We start from the raw sequence: 19,867 nt of genomic DNA on the forward strand, positions 1-19,867 counted from the left end.
GGGCACTCAGTCTTAATATTGTGAATGTAAATGCTGAAGGCTGTAAAACCAATGGAAAGATCTGAATTTGAGATTAGAGTTCGTCCCTTCACGAAGTTGCATCAAAGCGTACATTTGAGCTTTGCCCATTCATCATTATTTGTTACACGCTTAAAAGGGTAAGGTTGTAACTTCTGATTTATAAGCTTGATATTCAAATGTTGGCAAGCTGGCACAAAGCGGAGTTTCTTTCACTGTTGAATTGGAACCATTTCACAGCTGTATCCTTCAAAAAAGGAATTTTTACCTGAAGGTCACGGAATGTTTGAAAGAACTCTTAAAAATGTCATGTAGTGTGGTCTGTATTAGACATGCAAGTTCATTGACATCTCCATCTTTTGATTGTCCACTAATGGTCTTTTGTATGTCAGTTGGTTACGATTTGGCAGGCTTACAGAGAGAAAGAAAAATGAGGGAGGTGGAGTTAGCTTATAAAAGGAACAGATGCTTAATGGAAATAGCTGGCTACTATCAATTACTTTTCCGATTCACGAGCACACTCGCCTTTAAATGCATCTCGTCATTCAAAATGTCCTTGGCTCACACTGGAGCAATGAACTCCAATGCAGAAGCAAAGTCTGCAAGATGGATAGGCGATGGATTCTGGTTCTGAGCACATTTCAATTAAGTAAAATATCAAACTCTGGACTTTGAACTGGAAATGTATATTTTTTATTTTCCCAATTTAAGGGGCAATTTAGCATGGCCAATCCACCTACCCTGTGCATCTTTTTGGGTTGTGGAGGTGAGACCCATGCAGGGAGAATGTGCAAACTCCACATGGACAGTGACCTGGGGCCGGGATCGAACCCGAGTCCTCTGAGCCATGATGCAGCAGTGCTAACCACTGTGCCACCATGCGCCTGGAAAACCCTTTTACAATAAAAAGTTGATCTTAATTTACAGCTGTAATGCGCCTCGAGTCAAAGTCCACCAAATAACATTGATTAGAGCGCGCAAATTAATTTGGTGAATCATTACATTAAAGAAATAGCATTCTTTTCCAATGTGACATCAGACTAAACCAAGTGAAGGATATAAAAAAAAACTTTGTTCCAAGCGTGGGGACCAAAAGCTCTTTTAAAAATTGTCATAAAAGCTATCGAACTGGGGCAGGAATCGACTATTATCTTTATGGAAATATGCATCTTTTCCACTGGGAGAAATCATTGGATAATGTACACTTAATATTCTGGCCCGTTCTTTTGTGATATTTTCCGTCTCAAAAAACAATGTTTGGGATCTTCGGGTCCCGACTTGGGGATGCCAGCCAAAAATCCATTTGCTTTCGTTGGGACCAGACAATCCCAGTGGTGGGCGGGGCTAGAAGATCCCGCTCAATACCATTTGAATGTTGTGAATAGAAATATTTATAACAGTCTTTTGAACTGCGCCTCTAAATTCAAGGTTGCTTAATTCAAATCATTCATTGGTTTAAACTTTTACGGACACAATGGGCGGAATTCTCCAATCCCACGGCAGCGTGTCCACGCCGTCGTTAACGCCGTCGCGTTTTACGACGGCGTGAACGGGCCGCTCCCACGACTAATTCTGGCTCCTCCAGGGGGCCAGCACAGTGCTGGAGTGGTTTGCGCCGCTCCAGCTGCAGTTCGCGCCGCAGGATCCACGCAGGCGCAGTTGTGCCGACGCCAATGAGGACATGCGCAGTGGCACCGGCGCCAACGCGTGCATGCGCAATGGCCTCCTTCAACGCACTGGCCCCGACGCAACATGGCGCAGGACTACAGGGGCCTCGGCGCAACATGGCGCAGGACTACAGGGGCCTCGGCGCAACATGGCGCAGGACTACAGGGGCCGGCGGGTAGGAAAGGAGGCCCCCAGGCATAAGAGGCAGGCCCGCCGATCGGTGGGCCCCGATCGTGGGCCAGGCCACATTAGGGGCCCCCCAGGGTCGGACCCCCCCTCCCCCCTCCAAAGGCCGCCACCCGACCCTTGCATGCCGAGGTCCCGCCGGCGGGACTGTTCTTTTATTACGCCCACTTGGCCCATCCGGGCCAGAGAATTGGTGAGCCGGCCGCGTAGAGCGGCTCGCGACCGTCCCCGCGCCAACCATGCCGGCGCCAATTGCTCCGATTCTCCACTCTGCGGAGAGTCACGTGCCGCCGGCGTGGCGCATTTCACGCGGCCCGCCGGCGATTCTTCGACCCTGCGCAGGGTCGGAGAATCCCGTCCAGAACACATTGCTGTGTTAATTAAGTTGCTTACGTTGAATTACTGCATGATTTGATTTTCCTCCAATTAAAAGTGTGTGTGGTCCATTAGGACTCCATTGACCAGACAGATATCTGGTGAATCAGCAATCAACAGCCCCTTAACTTGTTAAATAACAACAAAGGATGTTAAACCAGTTCCAGAGAGCAGGAAACTCTGAAATCTAACAGAGCAACAAATTCTGTGAAATACTTTTATAGATCCTTGGCATTAATGCCAAGCTCATTGCTCTTGTACGCTTGGATACACACAATTAACCTCCCAAGTTTTGAAATCGATGGCAAAGTGCAAACTACAGTTTAAATTTGATAAATTGCGAGTCTTATGAGTCATTTGCTGGTTCACTGTATTAAAATTTATATTATTTTCTCGTTGGTTCTGGCTGCCTTCTGTGCAAGGTATCAGCAAGGTATCGATAACACTCTTGAATCCCACTCCAGGGGATTCCTCCCGCAATCCAAAGATGTACAGATTGGGTGGCTTGGTCATGCTAAATTGTCCCTTTGTGTCTAGGGATGTGCAGATTAGGTGGGGTTACAGGGATAGGGCGGGGAAGTGGGCCTTTGTAGGGAGCTCTTTTGGCGGGTCAGTGCAGACTCGATGGGCCGAATGGCCCCCTTCTGCACTGCAAGAATTCTATGGCGACATTGAAGCTAGGCCCCTTTTGCCTTGGCTCCATTTTTGACGATTGTAAAATAGCTCAACTTGGGAACAGAAATGTGCCATTTAGTCCCTCGAATTTGTTTGACCATAGATGAGATGGGAGCTGACCTGTGACCTAACTTCATATACTTACCTCACAAAAATCTTGTCAATCTCAGAATTAAAATCAATCATCAATTGTTACTTGTGGAAGAGAGTTGAAAACTTCTACTACACTTTACGCCTGTGTAAAAATAGGATGCAGGAATGTAGTGCATGTGCATGAGATAATCATATGTGAACTTTGCAGATTAGAAGTTTAACCCTTTTCACCATTTTCCATATGACATTTTTAAGTAGCTGGGAACAGGAGTGAAATAGGCAGGCCAAATGACAAGGGTGTTGGGGTGGGATGGATGAGTTGAGTTTGGGTGCACTATTTGCTCAATTTAATAATTAGCTTATTTTCTAAAGTGCATGAAGAGTATTGAAATATTATTGCCGGTGGCCTGGACCTGATGTTACCACATCAGCCATAAGCATAAACATCATTCTGTGATGATGCAACTGCTTGCAAGCTGTTCTGTGCTCGCAGCACAGTGAGGTGTCAATTCTGCAAAGACGTATGCAAGTTGGGGCATACTAGTTCAATTTTAAAAGATCACACACCCAATTTTGTTTTATTAAAGAACAAATACATCACTGCCATTTAAAACAATGTTTACTGAATTATGCTTGAATAGTGAAGGACACAATGGATGCACAACCCGATGTCCTCATGTAGAGAACGCTGAGGGGAGATTTGCTGGAGCTTTTCAAAATTATGAAGAATTTTCAAGAATAAATAAGGAGAAACATTTCCACTTACAGGACGGTTGGTATCTTAAGCTTCATGGTAACTGGCAAAAGAACCAGTGGTGAGATGGGGAAAGATGTTCATAACTTTCAGAAAGAATTAGATAGGGGGTAGCACGGTGGCACAGTGGATTAGCCCTGCTGCCTCAAGGCACCGAGGTCCCAGGTTCGATCCCGGCTCTGGGTCACTGTCCGTGTGGAGTTTGCACATTCTCCCTGTGTTTGCGTGGGTTTTGCCCCCCACAACCCAAAGATGTGCAGGATAAGTGGATTGGCCTCGATAAATTGCCCCTTAATTGGAAAAAATGAATTGGATACTCTAAATTTATTTTTTTAAAAGAAAGAATTTTATATATATATATATATATATATATATATATAATATATATATACACATGAAAAGGAAAGAAAAATTATGGCTATGGGGCTAGGACAATCGAGTGGGACTAATTGGAAATACCTGTCTTTGAAACAACACCAGCCTATTGGGTCACATTGTCTCCTTCTGTACCATGTGATTCAATGAGGTTGCTTCCAATGGTAAATGATGGGTTGAGAAACTGGCAGAGCCACTGTGTACTTCTGTCAAATGCACAGTTACTCAAAGACGACATTCTTCCCGACTCCACGGTTGTGGCTACAGATTCTCCATTGTGTCCAGGGAAGACACGTACTGCCTCATGATAATTATCTGCCCTTGCTGGTCAGAACAGGGTGCTGAGAGTTTGGCTAATATGGGCAGTTTTGAGACCCTGGCCAGTGAGTGCCACCCATGGTGCCCATTTTCCTTGGCATCACTTTTGCCCTTCTGGAGGCAGGCAACAAAAGCCACCTTATGATTTAGTGCTCGCTCCATTCGGAGTACTTTTTGCTGTCCTGTTTAAAATGCAGGCCTACATTACAAATGGATTATAGCTGCCAGTGAGCAAATTGTAAGGTCAGAGTCAGTATCGATCAAGACTCGAGTAGGGTGATTCTGTGTCGTTCATACTTCAGTGGATAGATTACTCATTATCCTTGCGTGATAATGTAACTTGGTTCTGAGAACATAATTTTATCAAGGACGGAGGGTGAGGGGGGAGGGTGGGGGTGCATGACAGTGCTTACCAGTGATGAAGAAATTGGTAGAATTTAGATAAGTGTTATTTAATTCTGGCAATAATTGATTTTGTATGAATGAGTTACTCCCACACTGCAATGACATCAACTGGAAAATGCAGGCTGCAGAGTTGAGCAAAAACAAAACTACCGATGATCCTCATCCCACTGTGGTCTGCAACTCCGGTTGCTCCACCTATCTCAAAATCCTCCCACCCACTCCCCCCTCACCCTATTCTCCATGTCTTCCCTTGACCCAAGGCCTTCATGCAATTTCTCTTTGATCTGGCTTTCAGTCACCTTTTTTAATCTTTCTCTGACCACTGCTTACATGTCCAGACAGTTTTGCCTTTGCAAAGCATTTTGGGACATTTATTGATGTTTATGGTGCCATAAAACTGTATGTTGTTCTTATTCTGCTTGTATAGACATTAAACCAGTGACATCTTGGAAGGAATTAAGCAGCTCTGCCTGAACTTGAAATTATCTTAAGTCTGTTCATGTGCTTAATTGCAATACGCTTAATCATCGGTGATTCAGATGTTATGGGTTCCTAGCTGCCTTCTATCCATTTTAATTAGTACTAAGTACATTTTTATGGTTTGAGCACAACCTGTCTTTTTTGAGTTAAAGCATCATTATTGATTAGAATGAGGTGTCTTGCAAGATGCTTTACGCTTCTCAACACCCCTGATGCGATATCCAGAGCAGTGCCAGAAAGTAGTTTTTACCTTAGTTGGCATAGGAGGTTCTTAAACTTGGGTACATTTTCACTGAATCTGAGCAACATGCAAAGAAAAATGTCCTCCGAACTAACAGTATCACAGCTTTGGACAGGGAGGCCATTTATTGGTACAGAGTTGCATCAAAAGATTAGAACTCGTTTACGCCGCCAGCGAGGGTTTGAAGGCGCCGACCCCCATTTTGTCCCGATTCTCCATCCAATCAGTGAACGTATTCTGGAAGTCCCGGGGATGGAGATTCCCGCTCCTTATTTTTAAACCGTGCCCCCTAGTTATAGATTACCCCATGAGGGGAGACGTTTGCTCAGCATCCACCTTGTCGAGCAGCCACCTCCCCAGAATTTTTATGATTCATTATGAACACCTTGCTTTCTTCTAAACTCCAATGAATGTAGGCCCAAGCTGCTCAACCTTTCTTCATAAGACAACACTTTCATCCCAGGATTCAGCTGAGTGAATCTTCTCTGAACTGCTTCCAATACAAGTGATCCCTCCTTAAGGGGAAGCTGTACACAGTCCTCCAGTTGTGGTCTTTCCACTGCCCTGAACAAGATTTGGTTAGCACTGTTGCTTCACAGCTCCAGGTTCTATTCCTGGATTGGGTCACTGTCTGTTCGGAGTCTGCATCTTCTCCCTGTGTCTGCGTGGGTTTCATCCAGGTGCTCCGGTTTCCTCCCAAAAGTCTCAGAAGACGTGCTGTTAAGTAATTTGGACATTCTGAATTCTCCCTCACTGTACCCGAACAGGCGACGGAGTGTGGCGACTAGGGGATTTTCAGAGTAACTTCATTGCAGTGTTAATGTATGCCTACTTGTGACAATAATAAAGATTATTTTTGTTATTTCCCAGCTATTATTCTCCATCCCCTTTGCAATAAAGGCCAATATTCCATCTGCCTTCCTAACCATTGCTTTACCTGCATGTTAACATGTGGTGATTCATGTACAAGGACACCCAGATCCCTTTGTACTGCAGCATTCTGCAGTCTTTCTTTGTTTAATTAATATTCTGCTTTATTCTTCCTGCCAAAGTGAACAACCTCACATCCACGTCATCGTCCATCTGCCAATTGTTTGCCCACTCATTTGACCAAACTATATCCCTTTGCAGACTCTGCATCCTCCTCTTGACTTGCTCTCTTACCTTTTAGCAAATTTGCCTCTACCACAGTCGGTCCGTTCGGGTTTTTTCAAGTCACCGTTGCTTTTGCTGACACAACGTGCGGGAAATACTGGCTGTTCACGCCAGCGGGAAATTCCAGTCCCACACTGACGCATGGATTTCCCAGCGACAAGGGGTGCCGTCACCAGGAAGTTCCATTGTCAATGGCGGGACCGGTACATCCCAATGGCGGGCCGCCTCCGGTGGCGCAGTTGTCGGTAAATAACCATCAGACAGCATTTAAAAATGCTTTACGGAAAATGAAACGTTTTGAATTGTAATATTCCTGTTGCAATGTGGGAAACATTGCAGTCATTGTGGCGAGGAGGCCCCAGAGACAGTAATACAATAAATGACCGGATCATGTGTTTTTAGATGTTGGTTCAGAAACTTGGGAAGGACTTTGCCTGCTTTACTTCAAAATAGTGCACTGGACTCTTACATTCTATTCACGTGGGAGGAACTCTGCTTAATGAGAGATCCAAAACACAGCACGTCCTGCAGGAGCACCACTCCCCCTCTGTGCTGCAGTAAAGTATCAGCCTCGATTAAATGCACACGTTCCTGGAATGGGGTTTGAATCCCAACCTTGATCAAAGAAAGACACGTTTTTAATTAATTAATTATTTTTATTTGTATTTAAAAAATAAATTTAAAGTCCCCAATTATTCTTTCTTCCAATTAAGGGGCAGTTTAGTGCGGCCAATCCAGCTAACCTGCACATCTTTGGGTTATGGGGGTGAGATCCAAGCAGACCGGGGGAGAATGTGCAAACTCCATACAGACAGTGATCCAGGGCCGGGATCGAACCTGGGTCCTCAGTGACGTAGGCAGCAGTGCTAACGACTGCACCACCGAGCCGCCCCAAAGGAAAACAAGTTAACAGTTTGACTGACCTGTCTCGTCTGCCTTTCTCTCTTTTCGATGCTGACTGCTCTGATTGTATTTCGGCACTTGGGGCGGGATTCTCTAGTCTGACAAACGCGTTTTCCTGGCAGCGTGCTCGTGCCACAGCGGGATTCTTCGTTCCCACCACCTGAAAATTGGATTTCCCATTTTGCGGGGAAACCCAGGAACATGGGTGCGGTGCTGGCGCAACAGAGAATCCCGCCAGTGGAGAATCCTGCTCGGGATGCATTGAGTTTCATATCAGGGTCAAGAACTCGACATCCGGATCGTGACCCAGGCCGCATCTGCATCGTTGACCTAATTAGGACATCTGTAGTTAACGATAGAGACGAGCTCTGCATCCAGTTAGTGACACTGAGTGTACCTGGGCGGAAGCTGTCAGCAGAGGCAAGCGAGAAGCTTAATGGGCCTGCTGCTGTTTTCTAGAGGAGAGCTGGCATCAAATTGAGGAGGCCAGCACCTTCACCTCACACAGCAACAGCCATTGAACCGAACGGGTAATTCACAAGATACCCAGGTCCTGACATTTTTCATCATATGAAAATGCTTTAGCTTCTGCCAAATTGAACCCGACAGCTGTGCTCTAACGTGCAGAAGGTTTCTCTGATTCGCTGATTGACAGATTAAGCATTGCAATTTGGTCCTCCCCTGCCTGCTAAGAAAACTCCTCAAGGAGCTTAACAAACTGTGAAATGGAGGTGAGCAGGTTCCTGACTCTCCATCCCGCCCACCACCACCACCACCATCCCCTCCCCTATCACCAGCACTTTGAACATTTTAGCACATCAGGATCCAGGGATGCTTTCTGGGTAAGTGATCTTAACATAGAATTTACAGTGCAGAAGGAGGCCATTCGGCCCATCGAGACTGCACCGGCTCTTGAAAAGAGCAGTCTACCTAAGGTCAACCTCCACCCGATCCCCTTAACCCAGTAAACCCACCCAACACTAAGGGCAATTTTGAACACTAAGGGCAATTTATCATGGCCAATCCACACTCATCCTTGTCCCCAAAGTGCATTGAAAATCCAGCCTTTCATTTACCTCAAGTTATTGACTTTGCAGATTTTAGTCTGCGACATTGCCATCTATGCATTAAAGGGGGCATGCTATTCAGAGCTACCATAAAATGCTAACTGCTTTGAAGATTGTCCCCTTAAGGGCAACACAACAGAGTAAGGGTCTAAGTGCCGTTAATGTTGTAGGTTACCTATTCCTACATATTAAAAAAAAATCCTGCATCGATACTGATTTTCCTTAACAGCAGGTAGGTTGCACATCTGACCTGTTCCTTCTGAGACTTATTCCGGGCGGGAGGTGGATTAGTGGTGAGCGTCTGGTGAATCTCCACTCCATGCAATTGGCTGAGCCTCCGTTTTAGAGTGTGTCACAGGTGGCTATACAATTACGTGGCACGGGTCGATGGCTCACTGCTGATACAGGACTAATTCTTACTGTTCTGCAATTGTAATCTTGGCATAATGATAGGATAAATATGGGATGAAAAGGTGATAGCTGAAGACATGTGATCTCATTTGGTATGCACACTGCATATTATCTATCTTCCCAACCACACAATCTGATCTCATGCAATATTGGGCTTTGGCACTGCTAATTATTATTTTTGACGTCTCTCAGGTGAGAGCAGCAGTTTCACTTCTGAGTTATATTTCAGAGAAATTGCAATAGATTTGGAAGACTGACTTTCCTGTATGACTTTACTGTAGTTTGGTTGCTTTGCTCGGTGAGATGTGGCAGATTGAAGAGAGCTTAACGCATTCTGCCCGTCGTCCAGAACCACTCTGTTTCAAAGCCAGGACTGCTTTCTTGGGTTTCCTCACATTTAAGAGTTCTGTATAGTAAATTAAACATGCCAACAGACAGGAAGAACATTCTATCTGGGTAGTATTGGATTGCCCAGGGTAGTATTGTACAGGGCTGGAATGCAGTAAAAGGCAACTTTATGAATGAGACAGTGCTGTTGGTGTAACTGGGCATCCCTCCAGCGACGAGGAGGGACCTGGCTAGAATGGGTAGGCTCTATAACATGTTTGCTCTTCTTCCATTAGTACCAGGTAACATTTGCTTTTGGGGTTTGATTTACCACTTGGGAGCGACTGTACAGGATGAATCTGACCCTTGCAAAATACTTACTGCTGTTGATTCCTCCCACAGGAGATTATTGTGATGGAATCTATGGTTTCAAAGCCTGTATTATTTGGGACAGACTTGAATTGAAAAGGGAAACGGAGAAAGGAAACTGACAGTTCCAGTTTCTAAAAAAAAACCAAGACTGAAACTGAGATTTGAAACCAAAACGTCTAGGGAGACTGAAACTGGTAGAAACCTATGAAAGGGGGGCAGTGCAGCGGTGAGCACCGCTGCCTCACGGTGCCATGTACCTGGGTTTGATCCCGGCCCCGGGTCACTGTCCGTGTGGAGTTTGCACACTCTCACCGTGTCTGTGTGGGTCTCACCCCCACAATGCAAAAAGATGTGCAGGGTAGGTGAATTAGCCACACTAAATTGCCCCTTAATTGGAAAAAAATAATTGGGTACTCTAAATTTATTTTAAAAATATACGTACAAGGACATAGGGATCAGAGCTCATATGATGATCCCAGTTGTGCAGAACAGGCAGGCTGAAGAAGCCAGAAGCGACATCCAAAAGGTGAGAATGAGCAAATATACAGTTCCTACAGCTGTTTCTTGAAAATAAAATTGGTGAATTTACACCTACAAACATTCATTTAAAACATTTTTATTTCAATTGAGGGGCAATTTAGCATGGCCAATCCACCTACCCTGCACACCTTTGGGTTGTGGGGGTGAGACCCATGCAGACAGGGGGAGAATGTATAATCGCCACACGGACAGTGACCCAGGACCAGGATCAAACCCGGGTCCTCAGCCCTGTGAGGCAGCAGTGCTAACCACTGTGCTGCTACCAAACCATCACAAGAAGAGCTGAGGTTCTGCAGACATATGCTAGTTTGGTAGAGACCTTATCTGTGGAACTTGGATTGGTTGTGTGCTGCTGTCAGCTGGGGTTCAGTCTAAAACACAGACGTTCCTGTCGCTTGCCATTTCAACTCACTGACCTGCTCTCATGTCCACCAGTCTGTCCTTTGCCTGCTGCAAAATTCCACTGAAGCCCAACACAAACTGGAGAAATAGCATCTCATCTTCCAGTCAGACACGTTACAGCCTTCCGGACTTAACATTAAGTTCGAAAACTTCAGACTGTGAACTCGCTCCTCCACCTTCACCCCCCCCCCCCCCCCCACCCCACTTGGGTCATCTGTTCCCTGTCCCAGGTTTTAAAAAAATATATATTTTTAGAGTACCCAATTCATTTTTTCCAATTAAGGGGCAATTTAGCAGCATGGTCAATCTACCTACTCTTCACATCTTTGGGTTGTGAGGACGAAACCCATGCAAACACGGGGAGAATGTGCAAACTCCACACGGACAGTGACCCAGAGCCGGGATCGAACCTGGGACCTCGGCACCGTGAGGCAGCAGTGCTACTCAATGCACCGCCGTGCTTTCCCCCCTGTCCCAGATTGACATTTGATGCACTGCTTCCCTTTGTTCTACCATTAACACATTCTGATCTCTTTAATATGCCACCATCAACACCCTTCTTAACCTTGATGTGGAGATGCCGGTGTTGGACTGGGGTGAGCACAGTACGAAGTCTTACAACACCAGGTTAAAGTCCAACAGGTTTGTTTCGATGTCACTAGCTTTCGGAGCGCTGCTCCTTCCTCAGGTGAATGAAGAGGTATGTTCCAGAAACATATATATAGACAAATTCAAAGATGCCAAACAATGCTTGGAACGCGACCATTAGCAGGTGATTAAATCTTTACAGATCCAGAGATGGGGTAACCCCAGGTTAAAGAGGTGTGAATTGTATCAAGCCAGGACAGTTGGTAGGATTTTGCAGGCCAGATGGTGGGGGATGAATGTCCTTGATCATCCCTATTTGCATTTCCTTTGTCTTTCTGTCCACCACATCTTTGCCAATCTCCAGCTATCGCTGGCCCCTATCCAGCCCCACTGCTCCATGCCACCCCCCCCCCCCCACATCAGCATAAATCTGACAATACTTCCAGTTCTCTCCAGCTTTGACAATGAGCCATCCAGACTCAACGTTAGGTTCCTTCTCTCTCCACAGATTCTGTCAGACCTGCTGAGATTGTCCAGTATTTTCTGTTTCAGATTCCAGCACCCACAGTAATTTGTTTTTATGTTTTGTAGCACCGTCAATATGACGCGAGGCAGGTTGAGGTCATGTCAATTGAAGGCTTTATTAAGCAGAACTTTATCCCCAGCAGCGTGGTTACAGAATGCAGCTGCTGAGGAAAATGGAGGGAAAAGCTGGGTTCTTATACCGGCATTTTTGGGTGGAGTCCAGTAGGTGGCAGATCAGGACCTCGCATCCCTCCACCAATAGCTTGTCGACATGTGGTGTACCGTATTACCCCTAATACATACCACCACAGGTTGACCATATTACGATTCACTTTTCTCCAGAAAGACGATAAGCCCTTCAGTCTTCAAGCTGCAAGGCTACAAGTGACCACATCTGGTCAACGGTGGGATGGATAATGATAATAACCCTTTATTGTCACAAGTATGAAGTTACTGTAAAAAGCTCCGAGTCGCCACATTCCGGCGTCTGTTCAGGTAAGCTGGTACATGAATTGAACCTGCGCTGCTGGCCTTGTTCTGCATCACAAACCAACTGTCTAGCCTACTGAGATACAGGATAATTGTTGAAAGAAGAAGATTATGTAAGAGAGTTCAGACATACTTGTTGAAACAACTCAATGATGGTGCTTCCAGGCATTGGAAGACGCCTGATTTTTGTTGACACGCTGCCCTCATGCAGACCAGTTGAGGCCGACCAACTTTATCCCTAACTACAATTAAGAGATGTGATTGGACCTCATGCAGAGCAGTGGGAACAGAAGTGGAGTTGTTTTTGCCCTTGCGTTTATGTGGCAGTTGGGAAAACCTGTGCAGCTGTACTTGAATGTTTACATTAGTCTGCTCATGTTAACAGGGACACACATTCATCTACACCTCGTGTATTTGATATTCCATCCCCAAAAATATGTTCACCTGAATCTCTCACCCTCCTTTGTAGAAATGCAAAGGTATCACTTCAATGGAATATTCATCAGCTATGGAGAATCTGAGAGTTAGGCCCGTACCGGCCTCCCCGAACAGACGCCGGAATGTGGCGACTAGGGGCTTTTCACAGTAATTTCATTGAAGCCTACTTGTGGCAATAAGCGATTATTATTATTAGTTTCTTTTTAATACCTTTTCCAAGACTTTCTGTGGTCTCACTTATCCCTCTCTATTGATCATTCCCATGGGCTTGCTCTCTCTCTCTCTCTTGCCTCATTTGCATGCACTCTTTCATTTTGTTTGTTTTAAATTTAGTGTACCCAATTCATTTTTTCCAATTAAGCGGCAATTTAGTGTGGCCAATCCACCTATCCTGCACATCTTTGGGTTGTGGGGGCAAAACCCACTCAAACACGGGGAGAATGTGCAAATTCCACACGGACAGTGACCCAGAGCCGGGATCGAACCTGGGACCTCGGCACCGTGAGGCTGCAGGGCTAACCCACTGCGCCACCGTGCTGACCTATTTTCTGTTGCTTTTGATGGTGTGTGTTTTATAGAGGAGTAAGAGGGAAATAATTTAGTACACTGAGATCTAGGCGTGATTCTAAGTGTCATTTGTGGTAGGGTTTGCAGGGAGTTTCTCCCGGCCCTTATCGCAAATTCTCTACAGCTATCTGATCACACGTAGTCACGTTTTTGGGCCCTGGGGAGTTTCTCACCGGGTTAGCCCACACTTAGAATTATTTTCATCACCAGAGAGCTGAACTTGCTGGCCTGACCGGCTCCTCCAAGATCAGGCCACCATTTTGGAAGGCTGTCCAGAACTTGTGGGACTGAGGGTCCCACCGCCTCACCCACCTACGGACAATGTCTCACACATGGGCATTGCCCCCCCTTCCTGAAGTGATGACACCCCACTATGGAGTTGCTGAGGGACCCCTTTTCAGGCCTACCCACCCTCTTACTGGTACCCCCGCCCTTCCCCCCCCACCCCCCCCCCCCCAAAAACCTTCTGAAGGCCCTTCATACCTGTCCTTCAACTCCTCCTCCCCACCCCCCACCCCTCATAACTTCTTCCACCCTTCTTTCGTGGGCATGGGCCCCTCTGGCCCTGTCGGGAAGCCCGGGAAAGGCCTCTCCCAACATCTAATGGCCGGGTCGCAGTCCCGTTCAGGTGCAACGTGACTGGTAGATCGCGGCCCTATTATCTAATGTTTTTTTCATATAAATGTTTTTTCCTAGTATCTAGTGTCATGTGATCGGTAACCATCTTGGTGACCAGTGTGACTTTGCTCCTTTACAGGAAAGCATATTGGACCACAAAGCAGAATATGTTATGAGACATGATTAATACACAAACTGGAGCACTTGTCCTAAACCTTTGGTTTATTTCAGTATTTGATTCATGTCAGAAAATCTGTCTGCTGATATTATTATGAGACTGAGTTACCTGCTTAACAATAATTCAATCAGTAGACCAGGAAGATGTCAGACTTGGTTTTAAATTGAGGTAAAAAAGAAAGACTTGCATTTACGTAGCGTGTTCATAATCTCAGAACATCCCAAAGCAATCTCCAGCCAATTAAGTATTTTGATGTGAGTGCAGCACGGTGGCACAGTGGGTTAGCCCTGTTGCCTCACGGCGCCGAGGTCGCAGGTTCGATCCTGGCTCTGGGTCTCTGTGTGGAGTTTGCAAATTTTCCCTGTGTTTGCGTGGGTTTTGCCCCCACAACCCAAAGATGTGCAGGCTAGGTGGATTGGCCATGCTAAATTGCCCCTTAATTGGAAAAAATTGTTTGGGTACTCTAAATTAAAAAAAAAGTATTTTGACGTGCAGCTACTGTTGTAATGCAGGAAATGATGCAGCTAATATACGCACCGCAAGCTGGGACACCAGGGATAACTTCCCTCCTCCTCTTTGAAATCTTGCAATGAGTATATTACGACTACCTGATGGGACCTCAATTTGACACCTTATCTGAAACATGGGAACTTCAGACAGCACAGAGTTCCCTCAGTACTGCATTAGATTGTCAGGGTAGGATTTGTGTTCAAGTCCCTGTAGTGGTCCTTGAACCCGTACCCTTCTGACTGAAGGGGAAAGGGTTCTACCAACTAAGCCATGGCTAACACCACTTGCATAGAAACTCCTGTGGCTTCAGTGACGTTACTTACAAAGGGAAAGGCTCCTGATATGATGATCCAGTGCATAGGTGTTAGCAACCAGCAATGACCGGGTTGGGTGCTGTCCCCCAACTCCCACAATTGAACAGACAGACCTGACAAACATAAAAATGAATTGGTGGGCGAGGGCAGGTATCAGAGGTGGCTAGCATTCGTACAATCCAGGTTGAGAGGAGGAGGGGAATGCAAATGTAGGTTAAAGTGCCTGGTTGCTTCATCAGGAACTTAATGTCATCGTTCCAATGATCACAGGTAATGGGATAGCAATGTTCTGCTTTGTCATAAGATCTTGAACACTTTAATCGAAAATGGGCGAACTTGCACCCAGGGATGGTTTATATGAGGGCAAATTAGTTTTATGGTAACATGAACTTTAACAGTCTTGTGTTGTATTCAGATTGTCCAGATTTGGTTCTGATTGCTGTGAACTTGCCCGTATAGGCCAGTGCTCTGCACTGGTAAGTCTAGAACTGAAATCTGATGATGTAGCTGTGTATTGTTGTGAGTTTTGTGAAGAGGTTGGGCAGTCTAGGGCATGGCCAACATGTGGTTGTGAACCATCTTGCAGTCGCTGTTTTTAAGTTGCCCATTAGAGAGATATTAGCACAGCAGGTCCCCACAGTGAAGGATCTATTGCTGCTCACAGCCACCTACAGGCAACTGATAATTAGATTACATTGTTATTGTTGTCTGCTTCAGAGAATTTGAGATTTAGGAATGGATCGTGCTAATGCCCTTCTACAACTGGTACAGGAATAATGTGCCGCATTTCAGTCAAAGGGTAGTTTCTACATTGTATCTTTCAGTGCCGACTCTTGACCTCTGCTGATTTGACATTCAAGTGGATACCCTGCTCCTGAGCCACTGCCAGTGTCCCTGACAAGTTCATGGCAGTTGGGAATGAGTGATTTGTCAGCACGTACTCCCCCATGACACTACACATGGGAGATGCTTAAGACAGGGAGGAAACTGACCAACAGCATTGACGCTAAGCTATGTGACCGAGGGTGTGGGCAAGAGGAGTTGAATGTGAAACCCCAACCCCAATCGCAAATCAAATGTTCTGTTTTCAACTCTCCTGTTGATGTGAACCTCACATTTCTTTTCATCTATCATTAGATTTCATCACTTCTTTACACATTTACTTATTTATTTTAATTTTTCCAATTAAGGGGCAATTTTAGCATGGCCAATCCACCTATCCGGCATACCTTTGGGTTGTGCGGGTGAGACCCACGCTGACACAGGGAGAATGCGCAAACTCCACACAGATGGTGACCCAGGGCTGGGATCGAACCTGGGTCCTTGGTGTCGTGAAGCAGCAGTGCTAACCACTGCGCCACCGTGCCACCCATAATGAATCTCACATGAGAAGCCAAAAGTCACGGGTGCTTCTGACAGTGACAGTCGCTGGTGTAATGTTTGCTTCCTGCCCATTTTTCCCCCTTCCCTCGTCTGTACAGCAGACATCACCTCAGCTGGACATTCTTCATGTGGCAGCTTTTCAACCCTGGGAAGTAGGTCAGATATACTCGTTCACTCACACTCGCACATACACTTTCCAGCGATGGCCTTTGGGCAACAATTAAACTGGAGACACTGTTTTGTTCCCCTCTGCTCCCTTCATAGCCTGAGAACAAGCAGTGTACCAATTGTTTGACCACAGATATTGAACCCAAGAATGTGTTCTGCCTGACTCAATATCAATACCATTGGGTTAATTCTTTTTGAAATTTTCTGATGGGCTGTGAGCCTGTCCCAGCAAAAAACAGAAATTGGCATCTGGTGCTTGTCTGACCAGTGTTTAGAACATCTTGCAGTCTTCCAATGTAATTTTGCAATGAGGAGCTAGCCTTGCCAGAAGCACAACACTGGAAATGATCCTTCACTTGGCTATTGAAATGTTGTCAAATTTTTCCCTCCTCTTAAGTTATATCCCTGAGCTAGCCATTTTTGTTTTGTTGGTCATTTTTTCGTCGTCGACACCATGAACTGAAATGAACCCAGATGCAAACATATTGTATTAATTTAAAACGTTTTTCATAATTTTTTCCTTCTGCTTTATCTCTCCTTTTTCTCCCTGTTCTCCCTGTTTGCATACAAAATGATCAGGGGGTTAGATAGGGTGGACAGTGAGAGCCTTCTCCCGCGGATGGAAATGGCTGGCACGAGGGGACATAGCTTTAAACTGAGGGGTAATAGATATAGGACAGAGGTCAGAGGTAGGTTCTTTACGCAAAGAGTGGTGAGGCCGTGGAATGCCCTACCTGCAACAGTAGTGAACTCGCCAACATTGAGGGCATTTAAAAGTTTATTGGATAAGCATATGGATGATAATTGCATAGTGTAGGTTAGATGGCTTTTGTTTCGGTGCAACATCTTGGGCCGAAGGGCCTGTACTGCGCTGTATCGTTCTATGTTCTATGTTCTCACTCCTTGTACACCTTTGCTCCTTTCTTTTTTCACAATTCAAACAATTACATGATTTTGAAAACATTTCTAAATTTTCTTTTTTATTCACCAGCATTCAAAGTCGCCAATCCTTCTGGATGTTCGAATCACCTTGTCAAGAGGTAGGCTCCAATTGGTTAATAATGGATTCCAAAAGCTGCTTTGGTGCTGTTTTAAGTTCAAGGCCATTAAACAATTGGCCTCAACCGGGTTGAAATAGTTGGACCAATGTTGTTGATGTCTTTTTTTTGTGATGTCCCGTTCATCTGTCTGCAATACCTTGAGGCTGACTCATTTGAGAGATGATTCCGAAATATTACCCAAAGATCCTAGTGTGGTGGCCACGTCCCCTTTTTAATGTTGCACAGCTTTGAAAAATAAGTAGCAGCTCTGTGTTTGTTTTAAAGTGATGATGAAATGTAGCGGTTTTTACCCTCCCTCCCCAATCTTCCACTGGCCAGTACCAGTCGGATAAATCATTCAAGTCAGCAACTTCCTTCTCACTCATTTGTGTTTCTACTGTTGTCGGAGGAAGAGGACAATGCACAGGGTTGGGGAGAAAGTGGGACTAATATGGCAACTCTTTCAAAAGTGCTAGTACAGACATGATGGGCTGGATGGTTTCCTATGCCATTAGGATTTGGTGAAGCCGACTTTTAAGACTGGCATCTGACCTTTCTGAGACCACAGATCCACCTCCTTTACTCTAATGATGGAAGAGGAAGTGGGGGCTGCTATTGGCTGCGGCCTGGATCAAGTCAGCGTCATTAAATGAGGTTAAAAGTGTGCAAAACTGTTTTAAGGGTCACCGGGCATGATCTCTCCATACTGGATAAATGTAATATGCAGTGTACTTTTTAAAAAGCGGCTGAAAATAGCTGTTAACCTGAGCATATACATTCTGGTTAAGGGGCGGCGGGGGGAGCAGTGCTGATGGTGTTTTATTGACGGTGAGGGAAGGCTTTGCACGTTCGATACTGTGAGGACAATGAATTAATTTCACTGAATATGTATGTACAAGCTTCCAGTGTGTAAAGCAGCCAACCATCAGTGTTGGAGTTCAGCCTTTCCTACAGACCAGCAAAGCACAATAAGGCATAATAGAGAAATGATTACACTTTAAAAATGCAAGGCTAGATTGAACTCTGATCGGTGAAAACGCATTGCGGTAGTTTGCTGTAATCTCAGAACTAGCCTTTGGCTGTTTTTGTTGGGGCTTCAATGGCTTCTTTGGCTACAAGTACTTGCTGCCTCGTTGAACCCTTACTCTTGTTTGTGTTTTCCCTGAGGTTGCGTATTTAAATTTTTTGTTTTAAGCATGCATGGCTGCTTTTAAGCCATAAGTCGTGCCTCGAATTTATTTACTTTTTTTACTCCTTCCATTCCATTTTGTTTTTGGCTCCTTCTCATCTTCCTCCAAGGCAGGCAGACTATTAACCCGTTTTAAAGTTGAACAGCCCACCTCCATTGCTCTTCAAGGAGGCCCACTAAGTATGAGCTGCAGCAACATTTTCCTTTCAATGCCCCTCCCCCCACTCTTTTTGGGGCAAACGTTTGCCTCCCCTCCAGTGCTTGGAACACCCAGGATATCCTGAATGGAGATTTGTGGATGAGCATCATGATAATATAAACAGCTGGATGGTTGGAGAAGTTTAAATGTCACAGTGAATTTTTTCCCCCTGTTGTTATTTATGGAGCTAGCAGAGAGTCTGCAGTGTCTGAAATCTGGAATTACGGTGTGGTATGCACAAGGCAATGAAAAATGATTATATGGTGCCATTTACTTTTTAAAAATAAATTTAGAGTACCAAATTATTTTTTTTTCCAATTGAGGGACAATTTAGTGAGGCCAATTCTACCTAACCTGCACATCTATGGGTTGTGGGGTGAAACGCACACAGACATGGGGAGAATGTGCTAACTCCACAGTGACCCAGGGCCAGGATTCTAACCCGGGTCCTCAGCGCCGCAGTCCCAGTGCTAACCACTGTGCCACATGCTGCCCTATAAGGTGCCATTTACAATCTCAGGACTTTGCAACCATTGGTGTACTTTATGAAGTCACTGCTGTAATTTAAGAAACGATGCAGCCAATATGTGCACAGGAAGCTCTCGCAACCAAGCATATTTATCAGATCATTTGTTTTTGTGATGCTGGTTGATGGGCTGAATGTTTCTTTTTTAAATTTAGAATATCCAATTCTTTTTTTTCCAATTAAGGGGCAATTTAGCGTGACCAATCCACCTACACTGCACATCTTTTCGGGTTATGGGAGTGAGACCCAAGCAGACACTGGGAGAATGTGCAAACTCTACACGGACAGTGATCCGGGGCTGGGATCGAACCTGGGTCCATGGTGTTGAGAGGCAGCAGTGCTAACCACTGCGCCGACGTGCCACCTTTGA

General features: G+C 45.3%; 1 protein-coding gene across 6 annotated transcripts in view; it reads left to right on the top strand.

Moving 5' to 3' along the window:
* LOC140420974 (ETS-related transcription factor Elf-1-like) overlaps positions 1-19,867 on the top strand; it is a 371,469-nt gene that overhangs the window by 183,322 nt on the left and 168,280 nt on the right. For 5 of the 6 annotated variants that reach the window (XM_072505189.1, XM_072505195.1, XM_072505192.1 and 2 more), the window contains one exon: positions 17,535-17,583. The exons of the other annotated variant lie outside the window; for it this stretch is intronic. The gene's annotated coding sequence lies outside the window, so the exon portion shown is untranslated. The remainder of the gene's footprint in view (positions 1-17,534; positions 17,584-19,867) is intronic. 6 annotated transcript variants of the gene reach the window in all.

Source organism: Scyliorhinus torazame, chromosome 5 (genome assembly GCF_047496885.1).
Source record: "Scyliorhinus torazame isolate Kashiwa2021f chromosome 5, sScyTor2.1, whole genome shotgun sequence".
NCBI classification, from domain to species: Eukaryota; Metazoa; Chordata; class Chondrichthyes; order Carcharhiniformes; family Scyliorhinidae; genus Scyliorhinus; species Scyliorhinus torazame.